Source organism: Alligator mississippiensis, chromosome 5, assembly GCF_030867095.1.
Source record: "Alligator mississippiensis isolate rAllMis1 chromosome 5, rAllMis1, whole genome shotgun sequence".
Classification (NCBI taxonomy): Eukaryota; Metazoa; Chordata; order Crocodylia; family Alligatoridae; genus Alligator; species Alligator mississippiensis.
This window is the reverse complement of record NC_081828.1, coordinates 208,822,025-208,848,445: the sequence shown is the minus strand read 5'-3', so window position 1 is coordinate 208,848,445 and position 26,421 is coordinate 208,822,025. Positions and strand designations below refer to the sequence as shown.

The following is a 26,421-nucleotide window of genomic DNA, read 5'->3' as shown; positions in this document are numbered from 1 at the left end:
TCTGACTGACAATAATTTTTAGAAACAATTTGTCATGTAAGATCTTGACTTGTATGTCTGTCCTGAGATTGAATCTTGCCTGAGATCCCACCAGACTGCTCTTGGGAAGGAGGGAGGTAACAGTGGCTACAGGTGGAGTGGGACACCGGGGTTTAAGGGCAGAGCAGGGAGGGAGTTAATGGGTAAACGAGGGCTGGAGGGATGGGAGATGGTGGCATGGGAAGCCTTAGGTTGCATTGGATGGACTTGAAAGAGCAGGAGGCTAAGTGGGAGGCAAGGGATAAGCTACCTGGGACAGATGAGAGGCTGAGCCTGGAGGTAACACTGCTGGGTACAGGTCTGGTAAGATATAAAGAAAGGAGGGGGACTCTGGGGATCTGCAACTAGACCTGGTCGGTTGGAAGGCACAGTGAAGACTGGCTGGATGAATGGAGCTGGCAAGCAGCAGCCTCTGGAGGACTGGGACAAGATGAGCTGGGGTGAGTAGGTGTGTGGGGAAGCTAAGCGAAAGTAGGGTTGGTCCACAGCCCGCACCTGGGAAATGCCTGAAATATGAGTGGCCATCTCCTGAATGGTCAGACTCATACATTTAAGCAAACATCCTGTGCGGTAAGAGGCAGCCCAGCTGGGTTCCCAGAGGCAAAATCAGTTCTGTTAAAGCACCGGCTAATATCCACCAAAGCGACAGAGCCCACAAGTGCAGATATGCGTACTTCTCAGCACAAAGCCATCAATATTCAAAAAGCCAGTATCAGCACAGCAACATTACGCTGCAAACAAAGTGGGGTATCTTCCCTTCCTCCGCGGGGAGTAACTTGGAGCTCTCACCTGCTCTCCTGCTGCACAGTTCTGGCCCTGCGTGAAAAGAAGGGTCATGTTTTTCAATTGCCGAAGGGGCCTAAGCACCTAAGTCAAATTTTCAGAAGTGACTTTGATGCTCAGGAGCCAAGCACCAATGGCCCACCAGGGCTGGTCCATACTGCACAGTTATGACAGTACCGAGTGCAACGAGCATCTGAATTGCTACACTCAGCCCAGTGCAGCTTCCAATGCGGGCGTCTGTATTTTGGCATGGGCGCCCTTCTCCAGCCTGGTGTACGTGGCCTGGGAAGTCGTTGAAGCTCACCTGGCAAAGGCCCGCTCTCCTTCCTGGGCAGAAATGTTCACCCAGGGACATGCTTCTCTCTCGCTCACCTGCTTGGTAGCTTTTGCCCAGGGGTCCTGGTGCCTTCTGCTGTGCAGACCCAGCTCTTGCTGACTCGACGCTTCCTCTCGCACCGGCCCGGCCAGGCTTCGGGGTGATTTTTGCTGTCTCCCTCTGCGCTTTGTCCGCTTGTGTGGCTCCCCCTCCACCACTTCATTCATTTCCCTTTCTCCATCCCTCTTCCACTCATCCTCCATCCTGATCACAGGGGGGACGGTCCCCCTCCCTTTCCCCCTGCATGGGTGGCTCTTCCTATGCCTTTTGCTCCCTCTGCTCCCCCTTCACCCTCTGAGCCTTCCCTCTGGGGGGGAGGGCTTTTGTGCTGGGTTTCATGCAAGCAAGCTGGGGCAGAGGGGGAGTTGCATGCAGCCCCCCTTCCCCATGCAAGCAAGCTGGGGCAGAGGGGGAGTTGCATGCAGCCCCCCTTCCCCATGCAAGCAAGTTGGGGCAGAGGGGGAGTTGCATGCAGCCCCCCTTCCCCATGCAAGTAAGTTGGGGCAGAGGGGGAGTTGCATGCAGCCCCCCTTCCCCATGCAAGCAAGTTGGGGCAGAGGGGGAGTTGCATGCAGCCCCCCTTCCCCATGCAAGTAAGTTGGGGCAGAGGGGAAGTTGCATGCAGCCCCCCTTCCCCATGCAACTCCTGGGGCAGAGGGGGAGTTAGTTGCATGCAGCCCCCCTTCCCCATGCAAGCAAGCTGGGGCAGAGGGGGAGTTGCATGCAGCCCCCCTTCCCCATGCAAGTAAGTTGGGGCAGAGGGGGAGTTGCATGCAGCCCCCCTTCCCCATGCAACTCCTGGGGCAGAGGGGGAGTTAGTTGCATGCAGCCCCCCTTCCCCATGCAAGCAAGTTGGGGCAGAGGGGGAGTTGCATGCAGCCCCCCTTCCCCATGCAAGTCCTGGGGCAGAGGGGGAGTTGCATGCAGCCCCCCTTCCCCATGCAAGTCCTGGGGCAGAGGGGGAGTTGCATGTAGCCCCCCTTCCCCATGCAAGCAAGCTGGGGCAGAGGGGGAGTTGCATGCAGCCCCCCTTCCCCATGCAAGTCCTGGGGCAGAGGGGGAGTTGCATGCAGCCCCCCTTCCCCATGCAAGTCCTGGGGCAGAGGGGGAGTTGCATGTAGCCCCCCTGCCCCATGCAAGCAAGCTGGGGAAGAGGGGGAGTTGCATGCAGCCCCCCTTCCCCATGCAAGCAAGCTGGGGCAGAGAGGGAGTTAGTTGCATGCAGCCCCCCTTCCCCATGCAAGCAAGCTGGGGCAGAGGGGGAGTTAGTTGCATGCAGCCCCCCTTCCCCATGCAAGTCCTGGGGCAGAGGGGGAGTTGCATGCAGCCCCCCTTCCCCATGCAAGTGCCCCTCTGCCCCAGGCTCCTTGCACGCAACCCAGCACAAAAGCCCCCCCACCCCAGAGCTGCCTCCGCCCCTGCTCGTGCTGCAGCCGGGCGGCAGCAGGGGGCGCTGCGCGGCTGCGCTGCGCGGGGCTGCGCGGGGGCAGGAGGCGGCGCCGGCTCGCACCTCCCGCGCGGGCAGGGCTGAGCGCTGCTCCGTGCAAACACGCGCACACGGGCAGTGGCACAAGTAAATCATGCACCCGCCGGAGCCGGAGCCGTCCAGGATGGAGAGGAATCGCTCAAGGGGGAGAGAGGCAGCGCAATGAGCAGGGTTGTCCTAGCCCTGGGGAGTTATTAGCTGGGACTCAAAACTCTTTGGATACAATGAAGTGACTCTGGGACTCTTGGTTTAGCAGGAAAAATTAAATAAAGCAATGTAAGTTTCTCTTTTTCGTTTGTTTGCTGTTAATCAAAGGGAGGCATATATATATATAATTCGTTATATATATAATTGATATAAATCCAAGCACATTGGTTGGGGAAGTGCTGGAGAAGGAGGCAGGAAGGCTGGGCTTGAGCCCTTCCCTGCTTGGGAAGCCAAACTTTGCCGTGTAGGGGTCTGGCTTGTGGCAGGAGAGTTAGGAGCGATGAAACTGCCTGTAACCCTGTCCCCTCTGCTCTTCTTCCTAGCTGTTTTGTGCCATGCCGTTTGTGCGGGGTTGAGTTAGGCAGCTGAATATCATGTAACATGAAAGAGAGAGAAGTTGGAGCCGCAAAGCTTATGCTGGGATAGGAAAGCTGTGGCTTTGCTAGCGAAGGGCGACTTTTTTCCCCCCTTTACTGAGTTACCGTCGTACTTACCTCCAGGTCAAAACCCCCCCTGCCATAACAAATCAGAAAAATCCGAAAATATTTCCGTCCGTGTAACGGCTGACACGTTCGGTCAAACGTTGAAGAGCCCAGCAGTGAATCAGAAATTAAAAAAAAAAAAAAAGGCTATTCGTTGGACAGTGGGGAAAATGTATAGTATTGATTTGTCATAAGAATAAGCCTAGTATTGATCTGATTTGTCATAGCGATTAACAGGCAAGATGTATATATTAGTAATACCATTAACCCCCCCAAACCAGGCTGCAAAATGCCCATCTTTAAAATATCTGGAACGTAGACGTTCAAATTAAGGTCTGTGTTATATGATATGATAATAATATTAAACAGGCTTATTATAATAATGCAGGCTTATAATGTTATAAGCTTACAAAATTAAATAAAGACACAGAAAGATCTGGGGAATTGTGCCTGCAATGATCTTGATTTTATCAAGACAGCCCAGAGGGTCAATTTGTCGTACAAGGAGCACTGTTACAGGGAATGAAAGATAAATTAAAGCAAAACTTACACAGCCAAACTGTGACTGCAAAGGGAATAAATCTGATTTTTCTTTGGGATTTGGGTGGGGAAGTGGGATTGTGCTTCTAAAAACAAATGGGTGTACACATGCCCATGCATACAGACACATACATCAACAGGTCTTCATTTGCCCAGAAGGGAAAAATGAAGTTGCTATTTGGGGCTCACGGCAAACCTTTCCTGGGGTCACTGAGGGAAATTTTTGAATCCCACGGAGGGGAGGTGTGTTCAGAACTAGAGGTCCCTATTTGCCTTTCCGCGTGGGGCAATGAGTAACTCTTCCAAAAGACAGAGCATCTAGTGGAATAAATGCTGTGTGCAATCCAAAGAGGATTTGTCAATACTAAAAATAAACAGGCCCTTAGACATGTCCAATAGGCTCGTGTCCGGTTTCAACATTTTCAGGCCTGATTTACTGATTGTCTTTTTTTCCCCTCCTTGTCTCTGTCTTGTCCAAGGTGCTGAAGTTCATTTTGCTGACATTTAACCAGATTTAAGTGTTTTTGTTAAAACTGAATGATTTGGGATGGAGGGTAACTTATGCAGTAGCTGGGAGAAGAAACAGGGATGTGTTTTCAGACACGTATATTTGATCCTTAATTTTGGCCTGGGAAAACAGGGCAGGTGGAGACACAGATGGAAGTGGCAGATCCTGTAAGCTTTTGGTGGCAGAGAGTCTGAAAGGTCAGAGCAGCTAGGAAGTGTGTGTGTGTGTGTGTGTGTGTGTGTGTGTGTGTGTGTGCGTGCGCGCCTGTGCGGGGGTGTCCACTTAGTTTAATGGGCCAAGAGGATAGTGCATATGAAGGTGGTGTGCTGAGGATGATTTCAGGTATGCTGTGCCAAAAAATATAAGCTGATTCCAGGAAAGTTGGGAGAAAACTGTCAGTATGAGATGGGAGAGATGACTGCTGCTTTGGGAAGAATCTCTTTCTGTCTAGCTTTAACAAGTAGCAAGCTTTAGAAATATAGGTTGCTTGGGGGGGGGGGGATACCCCATTTCTTTAGGGAAGTGGCTCGGTAAGGAAGCAATTTTCATGTTGGCCTGTGGTACAAGTTTTGTTATTTTTAGATTTACACATCAAAAGGTTTCAGCCTTAAGTAGTTAAGTTTATGTAATTCTTTGTGTGCGACTGATCAAAGTTAACGCAAAGAATATTCCTACATGAATGTGACATTGAACCTACACATCACTAGGGAGCCTGAGCCTGTCTGTGGTGTGTGTTTCTCTTTGGTTCTTGATGTCTATCCTCAGGCAGATCATTATCAAACCTCGCACTTCTATAGCACCTACCATTTAAGGATTTCAAAGCACCTAAGAGTCAGATCGTACCACCCTTTTTAGCATGGAAACGTATTTTTTTTTCTCTGAGGGTCCCACTGATTTAAGGCACACCACAACTCTGCAGGAGAAAGAGCTGTTGACACCCTCTATTTTGGACAAAGAAAAACTGAGACATGAAGAAGTTAAGTAGTTTGCCAAGATCACAAAGGAAATCACCCAGGGCATCACCAGGGCATTCACTCTCAGCACTGTGCTTTAACATTACAGCTGCCTTATACCAAACTAAGGCTTTTCATTTAGGAGAAAAAAATCCCTTGTGGATGTTAAAAACATGGTATTTCTAACTTATAACAAACTGGCCCCTATATCCAGTGGGTGAGAGAACTGCAGAGCCTGCTAGACACCTTTGCAAATAATTGAGTGCTGCAGAAATTGTACATTTGCAGTATTGTAGTGTATATTTTATAAAGACTTAGTTCCAAAATTTTGCCTAAGAATTTTTTTTGTTTTAACCCAAAGTCCCATAGGAGAGAAAAGATTTTAAAAAAGTAGATAGCTTCTATTAAAAAAAAAACCCAAACAGCTTATTTATTGTGTTAAAAGTAGATCAATACCTCCTCATTTCTTAGCATGTTCCATTCAGTTTCCTGAATAAAAGGTCAACATACATGTAAGAAGAGAGAGCATTTCAGGCACAACCTTAAAGGGACATTGCTAAGTTTTATAATTCTGGTTATGTAACATACCTTCCTTTTTTAAAATACCTTTTTTCAGAGGTGGGGTTCCCTGTATTTCTTGTACTCAAAATTTTAAAATATTCATCATATTTAAAAATCATGGCTCCAATAATTAAAAAGAAAGAAATAGAAAACATCCCACTTATTTTACACAGGACTCATTAAGGTCCAGATTTAACAGAGCGTTTCAGTATATGTACACTTGAAGTAAGAGCTTATGTACTCTGCTGAATCAGCCCCTTAGCTCTTAAACTGATAATGTGAACAGATTTATATTTTAAAAGTTTCTGCTGTTCTATTTGTTTTCACGTTTGAATCTGAAGAAAATACAGAAAGTAATATGGTTTTGTTCATACTAATTTCTAGTTGCTTTCACTTTCATGTTCTCAGATCCTAGCATAAGAATGCAAACTTTGGTGGCAAACAGTGTAAAAAAAACATGTTTTAAATAGCTCTGCTTCTTTCACAGAAAAATGGAGGCACTTCTATTGATCTTGGTTTACCTTTTCTGTTTTCAAAACCCAAACTGGAGGCCCACTTTGACCTGATATCATCTCTTTAGGTTTTATCTTGCAAAGTTATCGTTTCTAAATCAGGTTGAAAACCAGGTCACATTTCTGGCTCTATAAGTTTTTTCTCCTTTCTGTTCTTTCTAACTAATTAGAGCCAGTAATAAGGAGGGATAGAAAATTCTTCCGTAACTGGAATGTCCCTAACCTCTCTTGCCTTTGTGTTGTATTTGTGTCACAGAATCGACACAGGCCATGTATTAGTGGGCCATGCGGAGCCCATTTGTGCTGTCTTCTAGGAAGTGGTTACCATTAAGTGTCGGTGCAGCTGCCATAGACACCTTTGCAAATATGCCTATTTTTATATTGTGTTACCTCAGTATTTCCTAACCCTTCTCCGGTGAACAGGTTTCTAACTGCAGATATAAAGGTGAAATTATTTAGGGCCAGCTTTATGCCTTGCTCAGAGGCAGCCATGCAGTGGTTTAAGATCTCACCATACACAGGCTTCTGAGCTCAGATCCCCGAGGGAGGAACAGGGACTCTGCACCTCATCGTTACAATCTCTCCCCTCCATACAAATTAGCCAAAGGAAGGCAGAGTGGAGCAAGACAGCCAGGGCTTGGGTAACAATTTGGGAACTTTTGACTCTTACTTCTTAGGGAAGGGAAAAGCTGAGGACTGGCTTGTGCCTATCTAAGGGCTTTGTTCTGCTATTCTCCTTCACCTTAGGTTTCCAGTCCCTGTGCATTGTGTGCACAACGCTTTTTAAACAGGATTCAGATCATAGTGGTTTTATTAGACAAATTATGTGCACCATATATTCAGATCACTATTTGCACCTCCTCTTGATGATCTTCATTGCTTACAGCCAAGTCATGGTTGATCTCCAGTGACTGAATTAGGAGGCGATGAAAGAACCACACAATATTTCCTCTTGCTAATGTATCCACTTTGAATATACCTTAACTTGGCTCTATATTTAGACATCCTTACCTCATAAACCCTCTGCGCACAAAGCTCCCATTGATGTTACAGGTTTCCTAAACTTTAATGGTAGAAGCATACCACTGCGATGGTCAAATGCAGATTATAGTCTTTTATTTCTCAAATATGCTTAACAAAATAGAGTTTTTCACTGTTACCATTATACAACACAAGCCTTTTTTAAATCTAGAAATGTCACACAGCAAATAATAAAAGAGCCCCAAGATGCTTGTTTAAATTGACATATGTTCTTTGTTAAGACTGAAGTGACCCCTTTAACCTGACCCTTTAAAAATTATTACAATCATTATTTGTGAAAGCAGTAATAACAATTATTACTCTGCTGAACTATTTATCTCCGTTTCCAGTCAGGTTGAACTTTTGTTGTTTCACTAATAAACTCCTCCGTTGTAAATGCTGATGTGACCCGAGCTGTAACAGGGCTAGACAGCATTGCCAGCGCGTTCCTGAATTTTTCTGAAGAGCGCTCGAATGATTCTGCTCGAAACACTCTCTAAATCCAGGTTGTTGCATAAAATGATCCTCAAGACATACCCAAAGTAACTTTGTAATTTGACTCTACCTTATCACGGTACATTTGGAAAATATGAATTCATGTTCAAACATGGGTGCTTCAAGTTAGCCCTCGAAATGAATCTTGGGCACCGCGGAGTGTGTGATCCCCAGAAGTGCTGGAGGGTCTGGAAGCTCTTTCCATTTGCCAGCCCAGATCAGAACAACCATCCCTCTGGTTCAGCAGCTGCCTCTGCCCTCTCCCGAATCTGCAGAGGAAGATTTAAAAATCTTCGCAGAGGATGGTTAAGGAATGACTTCCCCAGAGGAAGTTCCTTTCAAAACCCATTACTTAGAGATTGGCCCCTGCCCTGAAGAGAGAATTTATAGCTCCCCAGATCTTTTTTTAATCCCTTGTTATCATAGCAGAATATACTTGTTATCCAGGTAAGAGTCCTTCCCACACCCCTTCCCTTTTTAAAAAAATCCTAGTGCCTAAATGTATGATCTGTTTGTAACACACAGCCCGGGGAACCAGTCTGACAAACTTGCATGTGCTACAGCGTTATGGAAATCGAAGCTTGCAGGATCTTATTGTAAATCAGTTCTGGGTGCCCCCCTCCCAAATGAATTAAAAAAGGATAATTTCTAGCTCCTTTCACTGGATGAAGGTCACCCCTATGGAGAGGGTCTGTGTAAGACCCATGCTTATCCTCCAAACAGTGCCTGTGCTAGCCCTCTATATGAGCGCAAATATCTCTGTGATCAGGAGGAAACTCATCTGGGAGCTGATCTAAAGCAGCCCTGTTGAGTTTCACATATAAAACAATGCCATTCCCTGCCACCACCACCCTCCTCCATGTAAGTGGTGGGGGGGCAAACACATATAGAGTAAGGCTTTACATTTAGCCAGATACTATAAATGCTAAAGATGCTAAGATCAGAAGGGTTAGGAGGAATCACAGTGGAAGTGAGCCTTGCAAACCTCTTTCACTTGGTGGAGTTGTGGTAACAGTTATTAAGGGGACAAAAAGAAAAAAAAAAAGAATTTATATCATTTTCATTGGAAATCAGCCTGGAGTGTGTAGCTTTGAGATTCATCATTAAAGTATCACAGTATGACCTGTAGTCAGGGACTAGGGCATTTATAGTAGTCTGAGGTCTGACACTTTAGAGGTTGTTATATAATGCACAATTATAAAATCACACTACAGCCTCTTTAAAATACCTGCCTTATTATAACAGGATAATTATGCTCACTTTAATGGAGCTGGGTGCTCAGGGTAAGGCAGCTTTATGTACTGATGAATATTACTTTCACTGACATTGGCAGCCTAAAATACTTGAAAAGTTTTTTTCAGATAATGTTGTTCTCCCACCCCTGTCAAATGGGGAGTCCTGCTTGTCCCTTTTGGAGACCCAGAGCTCCTCACATTTGACCTTCACCCCAGTTCCCACCCCGTGATGGCTCTGGTGTCACAGGGGTTGTCTTGTTCTTCTGGCAGAGGAGTGCTGGATACCGCTGCTCCCCATATTAGCACAGAGACTGCTGCAGAAGGACACAGACGCTCTCCTTTCCTCCCAGTAGACAAGCATGTTGCCTCTGCTGCATTCCCATCCCTGGCTGATTTTGCATCTCAAGCATGGTCAAGCAATGCACAGTTCTGAGATCGTTGGACTGCCTAGTAGGGTAGCCGGTGTTATCTACAATACAAGGGTATGGAAAGGGCTGCAAGTATCTTAAACATTTTTCTTTAACACTTCTCAACAGTATTTCACTTTGAAAAGTCTAATTGCCCTTGATGCAGGTGTGTAAGTCTCATTCATATGAAGATGGGAGTTACTGTAGGTATGAATGTTGATGGGGAAATATACCTCTTAAATGTTGTAATATACCATAAATTTAGCCTGTGATGAAGGTTGTTCTCCAGGGAAAAAATCCTTACATCCCTATGCATTTTTTTCCTGAAATGTCTAATATTTATGGTCCAATTCTGCTCTCATTTTCCCCAGATGTAAACCCAGATCAATTCTTTTAGCCTCAGTGGAGTTCATGCAGATTTTGACCAGTTTAATCAAAATTGGAATATACTCTAGGGGCTCTCAATTTTTTGCTCTGGGTGACAGTTTGTGTTGTAGTGTCAACATCTATCTTATCCAGTCATTTTCCCTGTCTGGAATAATTAATTATTCTACTGCAAATTTTTCTGAGAAAGAGCTATCTATTCCACAGGCTCATATAAAAACAAGCCTCAAAGTCTCTTACTAAGCAAATAATGCTTTTTACTTCTGTTGAAGCCAAATACAATGTGAAAGATGAAGTATTAAGATATAAAAATAACACCTAATTCTATACGGTACAGGAACGGCTGTCCTTATGTCTAACGGTGTTAGGTTTTTTCAGACTTTTTCGGAGAGAAAGGAAGAAAGAGAGAAGTATCTGCTTATCCATGTAATTTTCCCCACACATCCTTTTTTTAAGCATTGCGGTAATAACAATTAGTCACGTGTTACATTTTTCTACTATGATTTCAGTATGTAAGTTCCTAAGCCAATGCTCATTATAGCCTATGGAAAGACTCTTATTGACTTCAAAGGGATCAGGCCTTAAGGCTGAAGGGAAAAGTCAGAATCTCATTGTGAGATTCATGGTGGACTTTCAGGATTTGTGTCTTCTTTTCCCTTGTTTAGCTGACGAAAGTTTTGCCTGGGGCATGTAATTTAATTTTATATGTAGTATGTATAGACGTTACAGCACAAAAACTCTTTAAAACACCCAAATGGTCTCCAGATCAGCAATAAGGAATGCATAATACTAACTGTCATCACATTGTAGTATACAAAAGGTCTCTCCAGCTGTTCTAGATGGGTTTCCCTGGTAGCTGTAAGAGGAACAACGCACTGTCAGTACACTGTTTAACTCTTCTTTGCTGCTCCTGTGGTGCACTTTAAATACCCTCATCTGTACAGAAGGGTTGTCTCCTTTACTAAAAGAATCGTTTATTGGCCTTTAACAATACATCACATCTCTTTCTGCTAATCCCGGTGGATACCAGGTTAGCAGCTCTTGACCTAGACAGTATGAGCTGAATGGAGCCAGGATCATGCTTACTCTTCTTACTGTGTTACTTATAACCTTTCCTCCTGGTACTCCAGAATAACCCCAGAAATATTGCATCTGTTTCCATGTTGTTTTCTTCTGGAGAAATGTGGGGAGTTTGGGATGTTGGGGTCTGTGGACTAAGCGGCTGAATATGAGATGTTGGTACGAAAAGGCTGAAAGTTTCACGGTTGTGTTTTTATTTTATGAATGAGCTGAAGTGATCTTGAAAAACTGAAACTAAGGATTTTTGGACATGTCTCTGGTGCCTGATTCTGCTCACCCTTATCCCAGGACAAATCGGGAGCACTTTCATTGCTGTCAGTGGGCACATCTACGCAAGACATTTACAGCGCAGTTAACTAATTAACTGCACAGTAAAGATCTCGGCATCTACATGTACACCCCTATTAGAACGCGCAAAACTAATAAACTCCACAGCAGGGTAGGACTGGTAAGTACAGGTACTACCTTGCTGCGGAGTTTTCTTTGTGTTCAGCAATGCGTGTGTAGATGCTGGCCAGCTGGCTGGGGCAGTGCCAGGGCTGTCTGCCAACTAGCCCCGCACTGCAGCACCCTTGTGCCCCGGCCAGCCCCTGCAGCACACTGAGCCTGGTCAGAGCAGCCCTGGGCTAGGAGGCTGGTCCCCTGCCAGCTGGGGCTGCTCTGACCCAGCTCAGTGCGCTGCGGTCTGGGCGCACGTGCAGACACGTGCCCTGGAGCTTCCCAGGAGCAATAAGCTCTGCAATTTATTGCTGCCCCCTAATGGCACATGCAGACATGCCCAGTGAGACTACACCAGCAGGAAAGGAGGATTAGTGAGATCAGAGTTAGACCTCAGAGAAGAACAAGAAGTTTCCCCAAACAGCTAGCAGTAGCAAATCACCTGTTTAAAATGCATTAAGTTCTCAAGAAAGGGCTGAGTGTACTTGAAGTACGTTTTCTGGACTGCTGTCAAAAATATTGCAAAGGCTTGATCCAGAGCTAAGCAAAACCAAAGGGAAAGGATCTACTTGACTTCAACATATAAGGCTCGGGGTTTTGGAAATGTTCCTCCCCCTTTTGAAATTGTCAGAGGCTTTTGTCCTGGTATTTTTAGGTAAACGATTATGGTCATTTATTGCTGTGATTGGTTAGTTAAATAAGGAAATACACTGGGAATATTGTAGCCTTGTCATTATAATTTGCTCTGTACTAAATCACTCATCAGACAAGCACTGTGAAGTAGTTTTTTGAAGTTTTGTCACCTAGTCAATGAATGCTTACCTTGCGAACTGAGTTATGACCATCAGGTGATGACGTATCTAGATGACATGAAGCTAATCTTATTGTTTAAAAGTGTTTAAGTGTCATAGGTTAACTGCATTGTAAACTACTTTCTAAAGAGCTAAATCAGAAAGACTTAGAGCCTGATCCAAAGGGCAGCGAAGTAAGAAGAAAGGTCTCCATTGATTTTCATGAGCGTTGGGTGAAGCTTTTATCTGTTATTCATAATATTTTTTAAATTGTGGTGGTCTCAGTTATGGGCCAGACCGCACTGTAGATCTGTTCAGACATAGATTAAAAGCACTGTCCCTGCCCCAGAGGTTTTATAATCCAGTAGCAGTGGGATTAATCTTCACTCAGTTTTTATTCAGATAAAGCTTCTGACTTCAGGCTGCATTTTGGTTTTCAAAGATGCCCATGGCTGATGATAGCAGTGTATGGAGCATGAAACTCAAGTGCTTTTGCCCTTGTTTGGTGGAAGAGGAAGAGGAAGATTAGCTTCCTAACAAAGTAAGTGGGAATCTTTCCTGTGACCCTCACAGGTAAATCTTGGAGGGTGTGTATGGAGATGAGGGTACTAGGTCCACCCTTTCTGTGACTCTGCCTCAGCTCACTGATGTAGCTGGGAAGGGGACAATAAATGTTCTCTCAGTCCTGCCCCCAATACAGATTATCTACTGCACATCCCAGATTCACAGGTTCTCCCTCCGCACCTGTCCACAGTTGCGTACCAATCTCCATATCAGGGAAGGGGCTGCAAAGGTGCCCCAAAACACCCTTGATCCCTCTCTACTCTGCATGCTGAGTCCATTGGTGACTCTACATGTCATAACCCTGTTGGACTCTACGTGCACCATTATGGGCACCTCAAAATAATTAAAAATCTTGCATAAGAAAGAACAGGTACAAGGCACTTCATCAATAATCCAGGGCAACTGGGGACACAGATTTTAGCCACGATTGGCACAGTTGCACATCCCCGACCTTGCTGGATCTGCTGCATAAAACTCTAGTGTTAGGCAGAGCAAATGGCCCTGCTTGACATTGCATAAACTTTGCTCCCTGGACACACAGTGCTTTCAGCCTGGAGAATTCAAGCCTTGTAGGATGGCCCCCTGTGGAGGAGCACCCTTGGGAGAAGTAGGGGTTAGAGCCACCATAGCTCCTTCTATGCCTGCCCTTTTTTATCACTAGTATGAATGTCATACTTAACAACATTGGAGGGGTATTTGGGGTATACCTGCATGCTAGCACCCCCAGCCCCAAGGGCTTCCAGAGCTGTTGGCAGGCAGCATAGATTAGCACAACCTACACGGGAGACTGGCCTGATGCCAGGATGTCCCAGGATCAAAAGACTATGGAAGTGGCTTAAAAGCATCTTTGGGCCTGTGCTTTTCTTCAGCTCTGGGTCTAGGCCTGGGTTTCCCTCGTGTCCACTCCTTGCTGCGCGGTTTGATCCGAACTTAATTTAAAACCTTGTTTTCATATGTATCTCACAGTTTCTTTGCCGTGAAGAAGTAATTCTAACCTAGGAGCTCTCAGGCTGTCAGGCTGCATAAAATGGATGCAATGATCTTTATTAAGTGAGGAGCATCTTGTCGGGGGAGAGCTGTGCATGTGTGATGGCTGCACCTTTCTTGACACTCCAGAGATTGAATCGGAGCCGTCAGAACTAGAAGTGTAAATCATTACAGCTCGTGCTAGAAAACCAAGGCTGCGTGAGACGGGGGGCTGTAGATCAGGCACAGAGGGGAGACATGTAACAGGCAGTGACCGATGGGCAGCGCACACCTGCCGTTAATGTACCCTCCCTACCTGTCTGACCTGTAGAGCAGCCAACTCCACGCAGTCTCCCTCCGTGGCCTCTCCAAAGCAGTGCCATCACATTTGCCCTTCCTTAGGTCCAAGGGCATGGGAGGAGCAAAGGAAGGCACGCTTTACCCCTTAGTGCTTGTTGCTACTCGGAGTTTACCAAGTTCTGTATCCCCTTGTTGTTCAGCGCTAAATTGTGACATTCATAAGCCTCCTTGTCTGTTGGCTTCTGAAATATCTCTCCCCTGTTCTCCCTCTGCAGTTCTTCCCCTGTCTCCTCCTCATGTGATGCTCAAAGCTGAAAGCGTGCGCGTCGTTCATCTTCAGCTCAGTTCCGGACCGGTTGTGTGATACGGGGTGGAGGGAAGTGCTCTGCTTTGGGAGCACTGGGCAGTGGGGCTGTTGATGCTGGACAGGCTGTGTGGGCTACATGGCAGATGGCCTTGTTTTCTAAATTAAGAATGGTGTCAGTGATGCTGCTTTTACAGCCAGGTATCCCTTGCGGAACGGTCCGGAGCAACATCGGCTTCAGTTTCAGGGGCTCAGCAATGTTTTGTACTCACTTGACACTAAAGTGCGGCACCATTGATTTGAATTGGGAACACAATGTTCAGGAATGTCTGGTACAAATCTCCAAAGTTTGTTGGTTCAAGTTGATTGAGCAGCAGCCGTTTAGATGCCTCTTTGGCCTGCGAGTCACTTTAGAATTTGCCTGAGATCTGGCATTTCTACAATAGACGCAATGCTCTCTGACTGGGGCTACGGCAGAGCCTGTCGTCTCGCTATGTGTTGATACTTCTGATCCCAACTGAAACCAGGTAGGACCTTTTACCTGTAGGAAAAATACAAAATGAATGAACAGAAATGGCCGAGTTGTTCTCTCCTACCAGATGCATGCAGTCTGATTCTGATCGCATTTGCAGTATTGCAAATCAGGAGTAACTTCACTGAAGTCCCAGTGCTCAGACACCATTGTCCTGATCAGTTGTGTACAATGGATAAGCTAGGCTGGGATAATGGAGGTCATCTTCAGTCCCAAAGACCACGTGATGAGTTAACCGCATATAAAAAAAACTCAGGTGAATACTACTGGGCCTTAGAAGTCCAGACCCAGATTAGTTTGAATTTTCAGAGAAGATTTAGGACTTGGCTCATTGGACCCAATGCTTTCATTTCTAAGGAGAGGCAAATTAATGTCACCCAGCTATGAAAGGGGAACTGAGAGTTAAACAGACTAGGAGATATTCTGGCGGTTTGTTGTATAGAAGTGGTGGCAGCCAGGCTTTGTGAAGGAAACTGCCAGGAGGGTTGTTCACGTAAGGCAGTGGTTTTCAACCTTTTTAGACTCAAGGAACCTCTTGGAAAATGCTGCCTCTGAGTTGTCACTAGTCTCTTAACTATGCAAAAATTATAGAGCAATTCTTCTTTGCAAAGAGCTTTGCCAGGTGCTGTAGTACCCTGGCTGAGAATCACTGCTGTAACACATACTCTTCCATGGAGATCAATGGCTCAAATCCTCCACTGGTTTAAATCTGGATAGCATATTCTCACAATTTACATCCATTGATGTGCGGTGAAGATCTAGGCCTGTGAGTCTGCAGGAAAAGGAAAACCTGCTCTGAACAGAGATGTGCCTAGGATTGATGCCATTATCTTACAGCAGTCTAAGACGCTGCCCTGTGAGGAGCAGTGTGCTTTCACTTGCTGTGTACTTCCATGGGAACTCAAGGGATTTAGGATCCCAGCTTGCATCGTGTGGAGGGTGCAGTCCTGCCCCAAAGGAGTTTTGCCTTTGGCTTTGAGGAGGTCAGGGTTTGATTATGAGTGTCCTGGGAAGTGCTGAGCACCGAGCTTCTGATGATTCAAATAGTGGAGTCCAGAATCACTCAGCATTTGCACGAGCACAGGACAGGACTGGATCCTCTTCACCTTCGTGTGCAGGGCCAGAGCAGGTATCCTGTGTTACAAACTGTGCTGCAGCTTCGCCTTTAAAAAGGCAACACCTGTGAACACTGGTTTGAATTTCATATTCACCCCTTTACATTTTTTTCCCAACACACTACTTCTTTTAGGGGTTGTCCATAGTGATAACTAATATGAAAGTCATTGCGACTAGCAAGGAAGTTTATTGTTTATAGCAACTGCATGATTTATTATGTTGTCTGTTGCTCTGAGTGTTTCCTATCACACTGATAGTAAGCCACTTTATATAGGTCGATAAGTGACATTATTTACACAATTGTCTGCAGTGGCCAGGGAACCATTACGAAATGTATTAAAATATAGCAGTTGTTTTTCTAAAATCAAGCCAGCTGTATTGATCAGTGCTCTTTGCTTTGGTCACTAAACAGCATGATAAAAGTAAAAAAAACCCCAGCTATAATTGAGATCAATGTCTAATTGATTTTTAGTTGTCATGTCCAGTTAAAAAAGCAGACCCTGTGCTTTCTGGAATGTTACCAGTGTTCGGGAGCTTTGTAAGGCAAAGAGCATCAATAGCAAAGAACAAAACCTGTTAATTTAAGCTTCATACAAAGTCTTGGTGCTTTGATGTCAGACCAGAATTCAAGTGTTCATCAAAGTCCTAGGAGAATACACCATGTCTTCTCTGTAAAAGTAAAACTCCTCTCTTATAGGATCTGGCTGCTTGGGAGTGGTGGTTCCCTGAACCTGAAACAGTCAGTGTTCCCCTCAATGTGGAGCAAAAGGCCTTTTCATAATTTTCAGATCAGCTTTAAAATGATGGTAGTTTCAAAGATGTTCACAATGAAGGAAGTGGCACAAACTCTGTGTTTGCAAACCAAGCTGTGGGGCAATTCAGCTGCTGCACCCACACTTCTTTCCGGTTTTGCATCTGATCTGACACTGGGACATATGGTGGAATTGGAGGTGCGGAGAGCTGGGTAGCTGACCCTCTCCGGTTCTGCTCAGAGGCACTTTTTATAACTGCAGCACTTCAGAAACAGGAGTCAGGACTGGAGTAATTCCCCCAAAGCCGGAGGTGGGCACATTTCTGTATGTCACACGTCCTCTCCCAGCACTGGCCACCTCTTTCCTCCTCCCTGCTCCTCTCCCAAATCCCCTTTTCCTTCCTCTGTTGAAGCATTGACATTTCTGGAGTTTTTACCAGTGCATGAGCTGCGTGCGCGTGCTTGGCCAAAGAAAAAATCCAAAATGGAGAGCAGGTTATTTATAGAATAAATATCTCCCACTCCCTGGGAGGCTGCGTGCCAATACGATGGCATTGCTGGCCATGCGCAATGTCGTCCAAGGGCTGCTGGCAGTCAGCCCCCAGGTTAGCTCTGGAACAGAAAGAGAGCAGGACGATTTGGGCTGCTTTCTCCTCATGCACCTGGTTGAAGTCTTTTGCCCCTCTTGGTTTTCAGTATTTATTTCTCCGTCACATTCACTTGTTTTTGATTTGGTGACTTGTTCTTGTAACCCAGCCACACTAAACTCATAGCCGTGATCCACATGCACTGAAGCCAATGGAAAGAGATCTGCTGATTTCAATGGGTTTTGGATAACGTGTATCGTGCTCCCGGGGTCCAGATAAGGGCTTTGGATTTATTGTGCATGGCAGCAAATGCACTGGCAACCCAGAGATGGAAGGAACTTTTCTAGTCAACTAATGTGACCTCCTGCATAGTCCAGGTCATGCAATACCTGCGTGAGCTACAGCATGTGTTTCAGAAATACATCACTTTTTGATTTAAGGAAATTAATTATTACCCCCTTCCCTTAATTATCCAGGAAGGGGAATCAGTCATGCCTTTGCCAAGTTGTTCCAGTGGTTAAATACCATTTTGTTCTTCAATACACTTGCCTGGTTTCTGGTTTATTTAACTCAAACCATTGGGTTCAGTTATGCTTTTGTCCACTTGATTGAAGAACCCCCTATTATCATATGTGTCTTCCTGAGAGGAGGTCATACCATGATGGAGTCACCGCTCAACCTGCTCTTTCATACACAAAACTGAACAAGCTCTTTGGGTTTTTCAGTGTAAAGCATGTTTTCCAGTCTTTTAGTCAGCCTCATGACTCTTCTCTAAACGTTAATTTGTCAACTGGATGCAGTGTTTCAGTAGTGTTCTGGCCAGAAGCAAATACAGAGGTAGGACAACCTAGCACTCCTTCTTGATATCCCCCTGGACTGGTTATACATCCAAGTAACAAAGTGATTAAGGTATGTTGCTGCAGCCCAGATTCAGGCCAGAGACTGACAGCTGATGCAGATGTAAATGGGTGCCAGGCTACTTGGGCTGGGGAATTGAAGGTAACTAGATATAATGTAAGTTATGTCACCTCCTCCTGCATGTTAACCAGGCAGAGCTGAAGAGCTGCTAGACTTGCAAAGACCTTTGGCCTGTATTTCTATATATCAGAGCATCACATTAACCACTTTGGCCACAGCTTTGCTCTGGGCATTCCTGTCTAGCTGATTATCTACCACGATATTTTATTATTTTGTTTTATTCATTCTAGTTGCCCTTTTAAGTTCTTCTCTTTCTCTTCCTGCAAGCCACCCTGAGCCTTCGCTGGAAAGGGCGGCATATACATCACATAACTAACTAAATAAATAAAATAAACTCCTTTTCAGAGTCACTGCTTTCCTCCAGCCTGGAAAAGTGGCCTATATCCTTTGATCCTATGGATTATATGTGCCCATATTAAAACACACACTCCTTATTTACCTCCAGCTTACCGAGTGGTCTATGTTGCTCTGCAGCAGTGTCACGTTCACTTCGTTATTTGCCACTGCTCCAATCTTTGCAACACGTGTAAAATATATCAGTCATGATTTAATGTTTTCAACCAAGTCGTTGGTACAGATTTAGAGTATTAAGGAACAGATCCCTATGGACCCCCGCTGAAAACACTTCTGCCTGATAATGATTCCCCATTTACAGTAATATTTTGAGACCTATCAGTTATCCATGATTTAATCCATGTAATTTGTGTCATGTTGATTTTGCAATTTTCCAGCTTAGTATAATGCCATGCCATACCGAGTCAAATACCTTACAGCGGTTTACATATATTATATGTACATTATTACCTCTATCAATCAAACTTCTAATCTCATAAAAAAAGATAACAAGCTGGTTTGACAAGATCTATTTTCCATAAGCCATATTGATTAGCACTAATTATATTACCTGCTTGTAATTCTTCATTAATCAATTCTGCATCAGCCATTCCATTATTTTGCCTAGGATCAATGAAAGGCAGAAAGCCTATTATTGCTTGGATCTTTGCCTTCACTCTCTTTAAATATTGGCATAATATTCACTTTCTTGAAGTCCTCTGCAACTTCTCCATTGTTCCAAGACCTATAGAAAAATAATCTTAATATTCAAACAGTTCCTTGACCAGTTCTTTTAAAACTCTTGGCTGCCAGTTCTCCTGACCTGTTGATTATACAAATGGTATATTAAGCTGTTGCTTAGTATCCTTCTTATGTATGTCCACTGTTGCAATGGAAAGTATTTGATCATTATATGATATAACTGCATCGTCCATATTGTCCCACATATAAAACAGAAATATTTATTGAATCTTTCCATCTTTTTCCATCTAGACGGTGACCACTAACATTAGGATTCTCTGCCCTCTCCCTCTCCACCTCCCTCGCCCTTCCCACAGACTTGGGGGAGGCGGGGGAAATCCTTCTTGTTGCTCCTAAGTCTTTTGGCCATACATTTCTCTTAACATCCTTTTGCTTTCCTTATCCATTTTCTACATCTGAACTTCTGAGTTTTATTAATTACTATCAACTTTCTGCTACTTATCCTGTCCTTTTGTTTTGGGGTTTTTTCCCCCTCTTTTTTGTGGTTAGGACTTTTCTCCGTGGGAATACCTTTATTCTAGCTGGGGGTAGTAGATGGAGGCTGCTCTGAGCTCTCTGTCTCCACCCTGAATAGGAGACAGGAAAGAGGTGGCACTGGTTGAAACACAGCACCCCGTAGCACTGCAGAGATCTGTGCCTTCTGGACTGACTCTCTGCTGTGTGGGAAAGCCCAAGGTGGGAGGCAAGCTTCCAGCAATGTGCTAGCCAAGTGGATAAGGCATCCTACCAAGGAGGGTGATTTGGCTGAAGGCCCCCAATTAGGCAGAGAGTGCGCTTAGTTAGAGCCGCGGCATCCTCCTGGGCAGAGAGGAGAAGTCTGGCTGGAAGCAAACATGCATAGCAGGCATGCAGCCATGTTCTCCAGCTTTTTCTAGGCAGTGTAAATGAGATGAGTCTGTCTCTATGGACAGCATCTTCAGGCACAGGAAGTGGGGCTGGCCTAGACAGCTGCTGTATCCTCCACGTCTAAATCTCTGTGCTTCACTTGCCTGACTCTGTAGGAGTCAGTAGTGCCACTGTGACCCACTGAGCACCCAAAAGGGAGTAGGGGGAAGGGAGAAAATACCCAGTTCAGCTCTTAACCTTAACCTTAACCTTAACCACCGTGCAAATCAATGGGAACTTCTTTAATTAATTCAGGGAGCAGGATCAAGCCCTTAGACCACTCATGAGATTTTACTGGGGACTCACTAGGGGAGCGGACCCAAAACTTCTTGGTTCTGACTAAACACGATCCCCTGGTTCCTGCATATTTATTTGTTATTGTTTTATATTTCGTGCCACTAATAGTCTTATATCCAAGGGAAGAATGGCTTTCAAACGGCATATTTTCACAAGCTCATAACGGGGCTAAGCTCAGCTTGCAATGCATAGTTTAGTTAGTCATTTGGTGGGAAGCAGTGCTGTAAGCTGGTGAAACCCCAGTTGCCAGGTCGGGAGTCCTGGAAGAGTGACAAATACTGTATGGGAAACTTTGACTTCAAGCCAGGGACTAGCTTGCTTTATTGGGGAGTCCAAGTGCTACCACACAAAAAAACACCCTGATAAGGATAATAATAAATGAAGGCATTTGGCTGGCTTTGGGTTTTCTTTGACAACTTTAATGAGAGAAGGTTCTTTTACTTCTGGAAGTTAAAGCATGTGCATGATTTCAGTCAAATGGTACGTTCAGACCCAGGCCTGTCATTCCTGTTTAGTTCAACTGCTGCAGGATGTCACAAGTCAAAACTTTGTCTTTGATCCGTGGAACCAAACCCTTAGCAGGGGCCACAGACACTGCTGGTGACACCCTCGGGCTTTCAGATGGGCTCAGGCTAAATCAGTCTGGGGAGGAAGGACCCCTGCGGTTCAGGCAGTTCCCGCTCTCCACATCATTGTTATGGGCTCACAGCTGCAGTGAATCCTTCGGGTGTTGTGGTTCTCATGCAGAGCTGAGTGGCTCATCAGTGAAATCACAGGTGCATTGAACTTGTTGCTCTCTGGTTGGTGTCACCCACCAGAAAATCTTGAATGCCAGTATGGAAGGAGACCCCATGGAGCTTCACTGGGTATAAAGAGTGGGCAGCGCTTTCACTCTTCTAGTAGTAGTAGTATGTGCTGCCACTGTGCTAGACTGTGCACTAACACTGAACAGAAAGAGTCCCAAAGAGCACTAGCACTGTGTCTTAAAACAAACCCACCAGCCCATGCATTTTGTAAAAGCTCTTTGTTGCTGCTGCAATTACCTTTCCTGGGAGCACCTGAGGTGGGGGTTGGAGGATGGGAGAAAATATGTGACTGGTAAGGGAAGTGATAGGAGAGAGAGAGTAGGAAATCAAGAGAGAGGAGTTGCTGGAAGGGATGGAATAATAAGGTAAGAGCTACAGGAGACGAGTGATGGAGCCACTGCATGATTCCCCACACCTTTAATTCATCTGTAGACCCCAGGCTTCTCTTTTATACTAGCTTACATGGCCCTTGCAACTGAGGTGCTTGAGGACTTCACAGTCTTCAAGATCTTTATGCCAGAGTTAAAAAAAAAAAAAAGCATCTCTTGGGAAAAAAAATTATTTATGTGCTGCTAGGTCTTGACTCCACCCTCCCCTCCACCCCATTTTAAAGCCTGAAATTGCTTCAGTGAATGTTTCCCACTTTTTAAAAAACATGATTTTCTGAATATTAATAGAATTTCAGATTTGAGAGAGATTTTGTTCTGCTCAGAAGTTTCACACTTTACATGCTTAGCCATGCTAAAAAAAATACAGTCTGGGTATCAGTAACCTTCTTACCATGAGAGCAAGTGCTTCTGAAAACCCCATGCTTTGATGTGACTTAATATGGGATACGGTTTTGAAAATATGGCCTGTGTGTACAGAAAAAAAAAAGTTCACAATAACTTTATTAATGTTTCATAAGTCTGAAAAACTTCTCATAGTAATGAAGCTGTTTAAATCTTTGTCACTACAAAAAACACTGTCACTGAGTTTTAACAAAAAGCCCAATATTATCCCCTAATGTTATAAACAATTGGGCCCATATTTAAATCTTTGTTTTCTCTCTTCTTAGGGCCTTGTCACCTGCCCTTTAATGGGTGGGGGGGAGCCAGGCTCACCTGTGCTGCACAGGTGGAGGAGATGAGCAAGGCTTGGGCACAGGGCAGGTGGGCAGCTAGCTGGCAGCCCTGCGCTGGGGAGAGGACAGACGCTTGTGGAGGGCTAGAGGCAGATCTTGGGTAGGATGTTCTGGGATTTGCATCTTGACGGAGATGCTGGGAGAAAGGGCTGGGAAGAGAGCAGGGAGTTGCCTTAGGAAGCAGCAGCTGGGTTGGTTTGAGTCCAGGGCTGAACGGGGGAGAGTGGAAACTGGAAAGAAAATACTAATAGCCCTTTCCCTAGGAAAGATGGCATGTCTCCTGCTTCAGCACGAGGGTGGAGGTGGAGGTTTAGGTGCAGACAGAAGTGCAGCTCCCGCTGTAACTGAGATCACTTTGCAGGAAGCCTGCTGGGTTGCATCGACCCCCTGGAATGAACAGAAGTTCAGCGTTGGCTCCAGGGGGAGGGAATCCAGCTGCTGGCTACTAGCGTGCAGCCACTTTCCCCCAGCCGTGGGCCCTGCTGCCTGCTAGGCTGCAGTTTTCCGAATGAAAGGGTGGAAAGGGAGCAGAGGTTGCTCCTTGTAAGGGTGCTGCAGCTAGCGTTGGAGGTGGGGTGGGTGAATTGGAGCCCTCCCCACCTTGGGGGGAGGGGGGCTCTATTACACCGGTGCCACTCTGCAGCAGAGGCTGAAACCCCCCCAGACTGAACTCCCTCTGCTCCCCCACCAGTGCACCCCCTACGCATTGCCACTGGGTCATGGCTATAAACTGCTTTCTGTGGCCAAATTGGGCAAAAATTGTCACTTCTGTCTGCACCCCTAGGTCTCTATTCTGTTTGCATTCAACGTGGAAGCTGGGAAGGGGAGGAGGACATTTTTTGTCTTTCGTGAATTAGCTGTTAGTCGCTGCAGATGCCGGGGCAGGCTTAGGGCGAAGAATCTGATCAGAGTGAGGGGGAACTGAGGCAATGACTGGCCCAAAGCTGTGCCAGGCTACATATATATAGCAGCCTTGTGAACTTCATGTGAGCCTGTGCCAGCAACAGCATTAATAAAAGGATTTATAATTCATTACAAAGCTTAGTCTAGATCTTTAGTAGTACAGACTTGCATTTATTTTACAAAGCCTCAATCTAACTTAATCAATGGCTTTTTTTTTCCTAAGCCAGCCATGTCAATCACTGCTCCCCAAACCAGCCCTGTGGCACCCATGTGGTGGGCCAGCACAGTTATTCTCATCTGACAAAAGGATCGCTGAGGCACTAAGAAATTAAGTGATTTGCCCACGGTCACAGGAGACATCTGTTGCAGGGCAGTGCATTGGTCCTGGGCCCCATGGTTGCATTTTAAGTACTGGGGCATCCTCCTGAAAGGACCGCTGCACAGGTTGCCTGTAGCTTCCTTCCCATACGGGTTGGTCCAGGCTCACTTCTGTCCCTCCCGCTTGCAGCTCTTCAGATTCTCTTGCCTCACCGCAATCCCCAGTCTTTTTTTGAGACTCTCACTCTCCTGTCCTCACTTGCTATTAGAGCAAAACCCCTCAGCATTGCACTCTAGCAATGCCTCCTCCTCGCATATGTGGACTGGCTCCCCTCCCCTTTCAAACCTTATACTGTAGGGTCTGGGAGGATGGTGTTGGCTTATCCAGGCAGCTCTGGGCACCTTTGGAGCCCTCCCCTACGTCAGCAGGGTTCCTATTTAAGAGAACTGCCATCAAGAAGAGAGTGTCAGGATTGGCGTAAAATGTTATGTTGGGGATGGACAGTGGGGAGTGTTTGTGCAGATCTTCATAGCTATGACATGCAAACACGTGTGTGTGCAGCTATGCACAGAGTTGGAGGTGCATTGGGTCCCCCCTTGAACAGCTGCACCAATGCCAGCTCCATTCTCCAGTCGTAAAATCCCATATTACTAAAGCACCAATAGTGGGTGACTTTATGTTCCTTTTTGTGTGTTTGGGTTGGGAGAGAGGGGAGATGGGATTTGCCCCTATGTGAGGAACCAACATATGTCAAAATCTTGGGCTCACTGAAACCAGTGACCAAGCCCCCGTTGTCTATCTAGAATCAGGATTTCATACTAGGTCCCTGCATCACTCAAAAGTCCTCTCTTTAGGGTGTAATCGGGTGCCTCAGTCCTAGCTTTTGTTTCATACAGAGTGATCATCGTGCTGAAAAAACAGAAAAATAGCAATGCATTTGAAATTTGTGATTTCTGGCTTTGCCTCTGTGGTTCTAGCTCTAATTTTTTTTAACATTATAATGATCCTGAAACTGAAGAGTCTGCAGAAGGAAAGTATTCTTGAGCTTACCAAAGAGAAAGAATACTTTTAAAAATGTAAAAAAAAACCAACCCGAAAACAGTTAAAGGGAAAGTGTGCTGCTTGTTCAACCCAAAAGGCCAATTGTATCTGCTTGTATCCAGATCACCTTTGCCATCTGATTATGGAACTTGATCTGGCTTGTTAAAATAGATACCAAGAGGGGATTTGATAGCAGCTTTCAACTACCTGCAGGGGGTTCAAAAGAGGATGGAGCTGGGCTGTTCTTGGTGGTGGCAGATGACAGAACAAGGAGCAATGGACTCAAGTTGCAGCAAGGGAAGTTTAACTTAGATATTAGGAAAAAACTTTCTTACAAGGAGGGTAGTAAAGAACAGGTTACCCAGGAAGGTAAAATCTCCACCCTTGGAAATTTTGAAGACCTGGCTAGACAAAGCGTTGGCTGGGATGATCTAGTTGGGGATGAATAGGGGGGTTGGACTAGCTGGGGGGGGATAGCTTTGTGTAGGTGGTTGGACTAGCTCATCTCCTGAGGTACCTTCCAACTCTAATTGTCTCTGGTTCTGTAGCTTTATACTGTATATATAAGGCTATATCTTGCTTTAGCAATAAAGCAGGGAGAACAGTAAGCTGGATGCTCTTATTGGTACATCAGTTGGGCACTCATTACAATCCCTGCCTTCATGCAAATACTCTGTTTAGCCAGTGGAGAAAAGCAGTGATGCTGTTAAGCAACATCAAAGGCCTTTAAATAAAGTGTTGAGCAAGAACAGGCCCCAAGCAGAGCCACTAATATTATTTACTGTTTTTGTTTTATTCAGTGTATTTTTATAAGGTGCTCACGAGATCATGGTTCATTTCTTAACAGTTTAAAGTGAGCCACATCTTCATCGTAGCACTAAGGAGCACACAGCACAGCAGCTGGTCCCAAATAACAGCTGGAACTGTAAATCTGAGAAGGACTTTATCCCCTGCCGTTCATGAAGGAAGAGGGGGAGGCATTGTGTGTCTTGTCCTGAATATGGCCGGGGTGGAAATGAGATGTTTCTCCAGTTGAAGTGGATTCCAGAGGCTTGGTTGATCTGTAAAAACCTCTGCCTTGGAGTGTAGTTTCCAAGTGTAAATGGCTCTTTGGTCCGCTCCATGTAGAAGGTAGGCAGTCTCACTGCAGGCTGCTGGAGTCTCAGAGTAGTCTTCAAAGTGAGTTCCAGCATTATAAGTGACCACAGCATTGCACAGGATCGGTTGCAATTTTTCAGAGGGGTGGAGGTGAGGAGGCATTTGTGACTAATGGTACTGCGTGAGCATTCAGGAGTGCAACACTTAGTGCAGCGCTGCTTGAAGGTGTGAGGGACAAATGCATTCAAAGTTGCTATTGTTGCCAGTTCTTCAGCGTTTGCCCTGCTGACCAACATCACCTGGCTTTTATCTGCATCTTTTTCAGCCAGGCATTGAGGCTAAGTACAGACAGTCAAAAAGCCCGACGCTGAATCGATTCAGTCTTTGCAGGTGGGTCTAAGCTGCAAAGATTAAACTGAGAAACAACTGAAGCAGACAGCCCAACTCAGCCCAGGGCTG

The 26,421-nt window shown here is 45.5% G+C and overlaps 1 protein-coding gene across 1 annotated transcript in view; it reads left to right on the top strand.

Annotated features, from left to right (window-relative positions):
* Positions 1–2,762: 2,762 nt before the first annotated feature.
* The window catches only part of LOC102565252 (sodium channel protein type 5 subunit alpha), a 309,008-nt gene continuing 285,349 nt past the window's right edge, over positions 2,763–26,421 (top strand). Inside the window, exon 1 of the mRNA XM_059729221.1 lies at positions 2,763–2,960. The gene's annotated coding sequence lies outside the window, so the exon portion shown is untranslated. The remainder of the gene's footprint in view (positions 2,961–26,421) is intronic.